Source organism: Elephantulus edwardii, unplaced genomic scaffold (assembly GCF_000299155.1).
Source record: "Elephantulus edwardii isolate Elephantulus edwardi_28Jun2011 unplaced genomic scaffold, EleEdw1.0 scaffold00018, whole genome shotgun sequence".
NCBI lineage: Eukaryota > Metazoa > Chordata > Mammalia > Macroscelidea > Macroscelididae > Elephantulus > Elephantulus edwardii.
Window position 1 is genome coordinate 15,602,095 of NW_006399768.1, and position 8,705 is coordinate 15,610,799.

An 8,705-nucleotide genomic window follows, 5' to 3' on the forward strand; every position below is an offset into this window, starting at 1 on the left:
AAAAGTGGAAGGGTATATACACAATCCCTGGTCCAAAATGAATTTTTAAATGATTCAGTGTGTTGACAGAAAGTAGAATATGATAAAATACCAATGATATTAAACGAAGAATTTTTAGATACACTAAAGGCATTGGCAAAAAAATTTAAAAAAATCTTAAGGAATTAACACCATCAACTGAGGTATTTCAACAAAAAGATCAAGTGTGCTTACTAGAACACAAATGTTCTAGGATTCCCACTATTTTCAAAGTTAGCCACAATTTGTTGTGAACTACACAGTGAAACACATTTCCATACCAAATAAAACACAAATAAACTCTCTGCTTTCAGCCAAGACCCATTTGACTTTGGCAATAATGCTCCTAACATTAATATATCATCTAAGCCCTGCTTGTATTTCTAATAGTTTTCTGTCAATGTACTGTTCTAGTTGATTTTGGATAATCTTCAGTGAGATTTTGCTTGTATTTTATATTAATTATGTTGTTCAATAACTTCCATAATGTCTTGGATTGCTTGTTCTGGTAATGGCAAAATTGAAGTTAACAAAAATTAAAATAAATGCTCAGAACCAAAATATGACCATGAATGAATTTATCACGCCTGAATTTAAAAAACTATCTCAGAAACAGTTTTGAGGCCTTGAAAACCAATGAATGAAGATCAGTTGAGAAATGGGATTATCTGAAGAATATCATTCATGAACAAAGGGGGGGGGAAAGTTATTACAAAGACAGAGATGAAGAAAAGACCAAAAGGATGTCACATGAGATGCTGAGTATATCACTGGAACATGGAGAAGCCAAAAGAAAGGGAAGATCATGGTTTTAGAGTTGAGCAGAGTATTTCAAAAGACATCTCTGGAAGATAAAGCAAAATATTATAACTAAATAGGTAAAGAACCTAAGTTGGAAAATTGAAAGAGAAGATATGACTCAACATTTCTCAAACCAGTGGAACAAATTCAAGTCTCCAGTAATTTAAAGATGCTATGAACAGACTACTCAATGATCCAGAAAGTATCAAAAGAAGATGCAAGGTAATCCGCTAGTTACTGTATTAAAAAGAATTGACTAATATTTAACAATTTTAGGAAACTGCATATGACAAAGAACCAATGGTAATAAAAGAGGAAGTTCATGCCGCTCTGAAGTAATTAGCAAAATAAAAGGACCCAGGAATTGATCTAATACCAATTGACATGTTTAAACTAACAGGTGCAGCCTCAGATGTCCTCATCAAGTTGTGACAAGAAAACTATAGGACAGCTACCTGGCCAACTGATTGGGAGAAATTCTTGTTTCTTTCCATTCCCAAAACTCTTCATATAGATATACATAATTCTTGCCTCAGGAAAAGTTCTCATTTCCATCATGTCAGAACTAACTGATCCATTACTGGCTTTCCAGTGGATTTTCAGAAACTGTAAATCACGCAGAAGACTGTCCATTTTTCTCCTGAAGAGCATTTGATATGTTTGAATCATGTGCCTTTTGATTGCCAACATAACTCTTCATCTACTAGGCCACCCTTAATTTTTGACAGATAATAGAAAATAAAGCAATAGTAAATACTGGAGTAGCAATATATGAAGATTACTCATATTATCTTTCCATTATGTGTGTTGTTGTTGTTAAGTGTAATTAAGTTGTGACCCTAGGAAGAACAGATCTGAAATCTGTTCTATGTTATGCCATCTGCACATTTCCTGACACACTAGAGACCTTGCAGCAGTAATCATGTCAATTCACCTGGTTAAGGGTCTTCCTTTCCTTCACTGACCCTTTGATTTTCCTAACATCAGGACCCTCTCCAAAGAGTAGCCCGTCCAAGTAACATGCCTAAAGTATGTGGGGCAAAGCTTTATCATCTTTGCCTCCTGATACCAAGGCTATTGATTGTGGACCCAAGTAAGACAAAATTGTTGCCAATGTCAATATTTTCTCCCTTTATCAAAATGTCTGTCTGCCCATTGTTACAGATTTTTAGTTTGACGCAATTATCATTGTGAAAGCTGTATTCTTTGTTCTGTTCCAACATCTACTCCAAATCCTTTCAGGAAGTAAGATTGTGTCATTTACATAACAGGTTAATTGATGAGTCTTCCTTCGGTCCTGATGCCACATTCCTCCTCATAGAGCTCAGCTTCTCCAAAAATTTGCTCAATATACGGACTGAATAGGTATGGAGAGAGAATACAACCCTGCACACTCCCTTCTTAATTTTAAACTACATAGTGTTGTTCCCTTCCTCTGTTCACTTACTAGCCTCCTGGTATAGATATAGGTTTCACATGAGCAAAGTTAAGTGTTCTAGGATTCCCATGCTTCTCAATGTTTGCCATGACTTATTATCATCCATACAGTCAGATAAATCTTTTTGCATAGTCAATGAAGCATAAATAGGTATTCTTCACCGTCAGCCAGAATCCATCTGAAGTTAGATTTGATATCCCTGGTGCAATAGCCTCTTCTAAATCCTACTTGAATTCCTAGCAATGCCCTATTTATGTTCTGTTCTAGATTTTTTTTTTAAAAAAAATGATATTCAGCAGTATTTCACTTGCATGTGATATTAAGGGCATCATTCGATAGTTTCCACATACTATTGGATCACCTTTCTTGGGAATGGGAACATAAATGGACCTCTTCCAATCCATTGGTCAGAGAGCCGTCCTCCAAATTTTGTGACTTAGACTGGTAAGCACATCAGGGCTGCATCTGTTAACTGAAATAAGTAAATTGGCATCCCATAGATTCCTGGGGCCTTATTTTCGCCAATGCCTTCAATGCAGTTTCCATCTCCTCCTCCATTACTATTGGTTCTCTTGCACACATAGTACGTCCTGAAATTTTTCAGGGTCAGTCACTTCTATTTAGTACAGTGATTCAGTATATTCCTTCCATCTTCTTTTGATACTTAACTCCATTTTTTAATTTATTTGGCTCCTTATTTTAAAATGAAGCAAAACCAAAAAGAGTCCTCAAAAAAGAAAGGAGATAAAAAGGTTCTATCTTGTCTAAGATTTCTCTCACTTTGTGATCATGATTTCCAAATGTATCTTGGATGATTTCATTGTTGCTATAGACTATGAATTTGAAACCAAATTATAGCTTAACTTTCCATGGGCTTTCAAAGACAGTAAATCACATAACAGAGATACCATCTCTTTCCAGCAGATCAATTGGTGTGTTTGAATCACATGCCTTTGGATTTGCTGTGCAATTCCTTACCACTAAACTTTCATACAATGTATAGGAATTAATATCTTATACATGGAGTGAAATTATAAGTTTTGCAACTTTATGAGATAAAACGAATCACAGTGTTGTAGAAGGATTCTATGCTGAGTTGCTAAACTAAGGCCTCAATTCAGTCAATGACTTCATAGGAGAAAAATTAATCACTCTGCTGCTCTTATGCTTTAAAGTCTTGCACATCCATTGAAGGGTCACCATGAGTCAGAATCTACATCAGAATAGCGAGCTTAGTTTTTGGGGTTTTTGCATAAGATAGGACAGATCTGTACTCTAAATTGTATGATATTCCTACTTACAGAGAATTCAAACTGACTCCAAATAAAGAAATAGAAGAGTCTTAAGAGGAAATGAAATTATTAAAGAAAGTTCTTATCACTGAAGGCCGTGTTAGCTTGGAATAATAGCATCTCCTATTTCAGGGACTAAAGGAAATATACAGCTCTTTCTTTTTTGAAAAGTGATTATAATGTACTCTGATTATGCAGACTGTATAATTCTGAAATGTTAATATCTTTTAAGTTTTGTTTTTTAAATATTTCTCTCCATAGGTTTATCATGAAATACAGAGCTAAGCACAAGTAATACATTTCTTTAGGTTACAATTTATCCTAAAGTTTAGATATGACATCCAGTCAATGTGTTCTTTCAAGCAAGATTAAGTTGCCCTTTTAGAAAATTAGACTGTGGAAGAACATTCAGAGGAGCTGGCAAAGGCAAAGTTCCAAAAGGGGAAAACGGGCAAAAGGATGTGTAATCATGAGGAAAATTCACACTCAGCTATAATTAATTTTCTTACCTCACCTCAAACTAACAACAACAAACTTAAGTCCCCAGATACTTCCACAGAGGTTTGGCTACAATCCCAGGCACACCCACCTTATCAGTGACTCAGCTCATTAGCAGTTGCAGAGTTCTCAGGCTCACTAAGCACCTAATTTGGCACTAGGAAATTCTTTTGGGCATAGATACTACTAAATCAGCATAAGATCATAGCCTCAAACGATAATTAGAAATTCCATACAAATACAATTACAGATAGTCTCAGACTTACTTAGACCGAGTTCTAGAATGATGATTATAAGTTGGTTCAGTAAAAGTTGAACATATATATTATTTTCCAGTTTGCATTATTATTACTTATTATTATTAGTCCTCATTTATTTTTTTTTCTAAAAGGTATGTGCGATGAACAAATCACTGAATGTGCAAACTTTGATTATTCTATTTTCGGCCATATTTCTACCACCAAGCTGTTATGTTCTGGGTATGCTTCCGATGTCAGAGTTTCAAATTTTGGATTCCAGTCATCAATTAACTCATTCTTGATTGCATGTTTGATCCATTTCAGACTGCAAAATTTAATATGCATACCATGTAATTGTTAAAAAAGCCAGTCTTTCTCACCTCACTAAACCTAGACTGTTGATGTTTGTGAATTTCATTTCATTTTTTTTTTACTTCTCGTTTTCCAATATTCGTAAACTGTGCATTCCATGTGCCAACTATTAAATGAAGTTTGCAGCTGTTTCTCCTCATTTTGATTTGACTGACAATCTGGACTCTACTTTTCTATTTCTGTTCCTCTATTATATGTTGATTTTTTTCAGTAGCTTTTTATTTCAGAAGTAGATGAGCTATTCTTCTTCCTAGTCTGTCTTAACCTGGTAGCACCACTAAAACCTGTCCACCATGTATGAGCCCTCTGGCATGTGAAACACTGGGGTGCAGTTTTCAACATCACAGCAATTACAAGGACAACAAACAGACAGAGAAGTGCTGCACTAATTAGAACTGATAAATAAGCAAGAATACAAATATCAAAGCTATGATGTAATTAGTAATTATTATAGTTGTTATTGCATACTGTTGAGTTGGAATGCCTCATAGCTGACTCTCCAGTGGGTTTTCAGAGGCAGCAAATTGCATGAGAGGAAATTGATCATCCTCTCCCAAGCAGCAGCTGGTGGACTACAACTGCATGCCTTCAGGATTGCAGCACAACTTCTAGGCATTAAGCTACCAGAGCTCCCTCTTAATATGTTAGTACCATGTTGGTCATTTCCCTAAACAATAAACTGACAAGTGAGTTTCACAGTTTAGGATGCTCCAAACAATAACTAAGGATGATAGAAGACAATGACTAAAGATGACAGAAGAACGAATGCCTTTGAACTGTGGTGATAGAATGTGCTGGAAATAGTATTGAGTGCCAGAACACATGTAGTATGGAATAGGTGCAGCCAGAATCTCCTTTGATGTAAGGATGATGAGGCTTCATCTTACATACTATATACATGTCGCTAGCAGATGTTATTCCTTCGAGATATCTTCATGCTTGAGAAGGTAGAGGGGCAGCAAAGGAGAAGACAATCAAACAGGCAGGTTGTCACATTGACCACAACGATGGGCTTGAGTTTGTCAAAGATTGTGAGGATTCCATGTGATAGGAAAGTGTCCATATCCGTTATTCATAGGGTCTCAATTACTTGCACTTGACTTGAAGGGGTCTAACAACAACAACAATGTTATTAAGAGGGAGCTCTGGAGTCCTATTGTTAAGAAGTTATACGCCAGTCCTAAGGTACTCAGTTCAAATTAAGCAACTGCTATGGAGAACGATAGACAGACTTCTCTGTTGTTATTTAAAACCTCTGAAAACCCACTGGAGAGGGAGTCACCAGTTGGTTCTGATTTGATGACACACAACAGCCATAATATTATCAATATTTAATAAAGCCAGTCTTCCAATCTTTGTCTTTATCTTTTGGAGTTGGAATGAGAATGATAACATCAACAAATTACACACTTCAACCTTGGATCTAGTATATGTGTGCATGCGTGTGTGTGTGTGTGTGTGTGTGTGTGTATGAATATATTTTACAGACTGCCTGTATATATTTACCTTGAACATGTACATTCTTAAAGATTTAGCTGTGGTATAAAATTGACAAGGAACATTTAAAAAGTTCTGATGGGAAGGTGGAGTAGTGGTTAAGACCTCTATACGAATTGTGAATTGTAAACAATGCTATTGAATTATACCATGTAGTGTTTGTTAAAATGGTATCTTTTTAGTGGCACATATTTACACAAAATTATATTAAATTTTTTAAAATATATCTTTTCATTATCTTAGGTAGAGTAGAAAATATTGCTACATAAGTATGTATGATGCATAACAACATATCAGGTACATCTGATACAGGCCATAGTCTTTGCTATCACTTGTTATGCCTCACAGAGTTGGACAATGACTAAGGAGGATAGAAGAATTGATGCCTTTGAGCTGTGGTGCTAGAGAAGAGTATTGAGGGTACCATGGACTGCTGGGAAAACAAACAGATTCATCCTGGAAAGGGTTAAACTGGGCAGTTCCCTGGAGGCAAGGATACTGAGGCTCCATCTAACATAATTCGGACATACAAGGAGGGTCCTTGGAGAGGGACATCATGCTTGGGAGGGTGGAGGGACAGCACAGGAGAGGAAGGCCCTCTATGAGGTGGATTGATTCAGTGACTAGGATAATCGGGATGGGAACGTCAGAGACAGTGCGATTGGCACAGGACAGAGCAGAGTTTAGGGCTGTTTTACACAGGGTCGCTATGAGTCGCAAGAGACTCAATGGCACATAACAACAACACAAGTATGTATGGAAGGCGAAAATCAATAATAGAGGTATTTGTCAAAATGATTTTAAGGTTTGCACTTCCCATAGCCTTTGTAGAGACTTTCATTCCTCACATTCTTTGTGAGAGGCAATGTTGCCTTTGAATATCTATTGTACTATATTAATATGTTCTATTGATGCTTTGCTATCACATCTCTCATCTTATTGTCATACATTGTTATACTTAAATAATTAAATTATATATGTATATATATATTTCATCTGCTGTTTTATAAACATTTAATCATTTAAATGCAGATATCCCTTAATGTGTTTTAGTTATGACCAATACCTGATATTGATATTCTAGATATGACATATTCTAGTTATGTTAAATCACAGTAGATCATCTTATCCTTTTTAAAAGAAAAAAAAATGGTACACCTTAATAGTAGTGGATTGTACTAACACATATAATGATGCAACACATAATTTGATTAAATTAAAAGCAAATTTGATGCATGGAGGACTGAGGGAAATTGAAAGAATCTGTTCTCCAAAACAGTGTATTTGAATTTTTTAAATAAACTAGTCTAAAATTTAAAAAAAGAAAAAAGCAAATGAAGAAAAGACTTAAGGTATAAGTATTAAAAACCAAATGTATTATTAGAAAAAACAGCTAAGCAAGATAATGACAAAATTAGAATTAAGAAAAACAAATAAAATGAAGAAGTTGATTTATATCACACCAATAAGCAACTTCCAATAAGCACTGCCAGAAAGAAACCACATCAAATCACAGTCTACCTCTTCTTTACTAATTGGACTCAACTGTTATTTGATTAGAAGTTGAAATTTTTACTTTAAAACTTAACCATCACCTCAGGTCAATAGTTCCTAATGTTCATCCAGCCTCAGTAGCTGCAGAATGTCTGAATTTCTCTATGAAATGTTAATTCTGTTCCATTTTCCACTCACCCATATTTCTTTGATGAAAATTCTTCTTCTGAATCTAAAATAAAATTATTAATTAATGGTAGCTGGTAATCTAGTTCTCCTGGTCTCATAAAACAGAAAGTATATGTTGATGATGGTAATATCTTCTCTCTAATTCATATGATTTCTTCCTCAGCTGCTCTAGATGAAAGGACTCACATTGTTGTTTAGATGACATTGTGAGCTTTAAAGACCAAAGGCAGATGGTATGATCCATTGAATGAGGAGGTAGAGCAGAATCTATGAGGACCAATGTTAGTAAGTTAACTGAATGAGTATGAAGATCCAAGATGTGGTGGTGGTGGTGAAAACAGACAGGTAGGGTTTTAATCATAGAGTTGCACAATTCCATGTCTGGGTGGGGTGAAAGAAATGGGAAGAATATTTTGTGAAAAACAATGTATTCAAACTTGGTAAATAAATCAGAAAAAAATTTTGAAAACAATCAAAGAAACCTGAAATACTCTGGGAGATCATGATCCTAAACTTACAAATGAAAAATCAAATAATCATTTGAAGCATTTGTTGTCAGTAGTATCAGAGACAGTTTTCTCATTGCTTATCTAAATATACCTAATAAAATATTAGTCATTTTGGTATATTTCATTTCTTTTTCTTTTGAGGAGCTGTTAGGGAAACATGACCTTGCTTGGTTAGACACAGCTTCCTACAGACCAAGCCATTTATCTCTGTACCTTAATTAATATTCTAATGTGGCTGACATGGATTGCATTGCAATGCCAAGAAAACAAAAGTTCTTACCATTGCACCCATAGGCAGCATCATGATGGAGAGGAGATTGAAACTGTCAACATTTCCATCTTGCTAGGATTCAGAGAT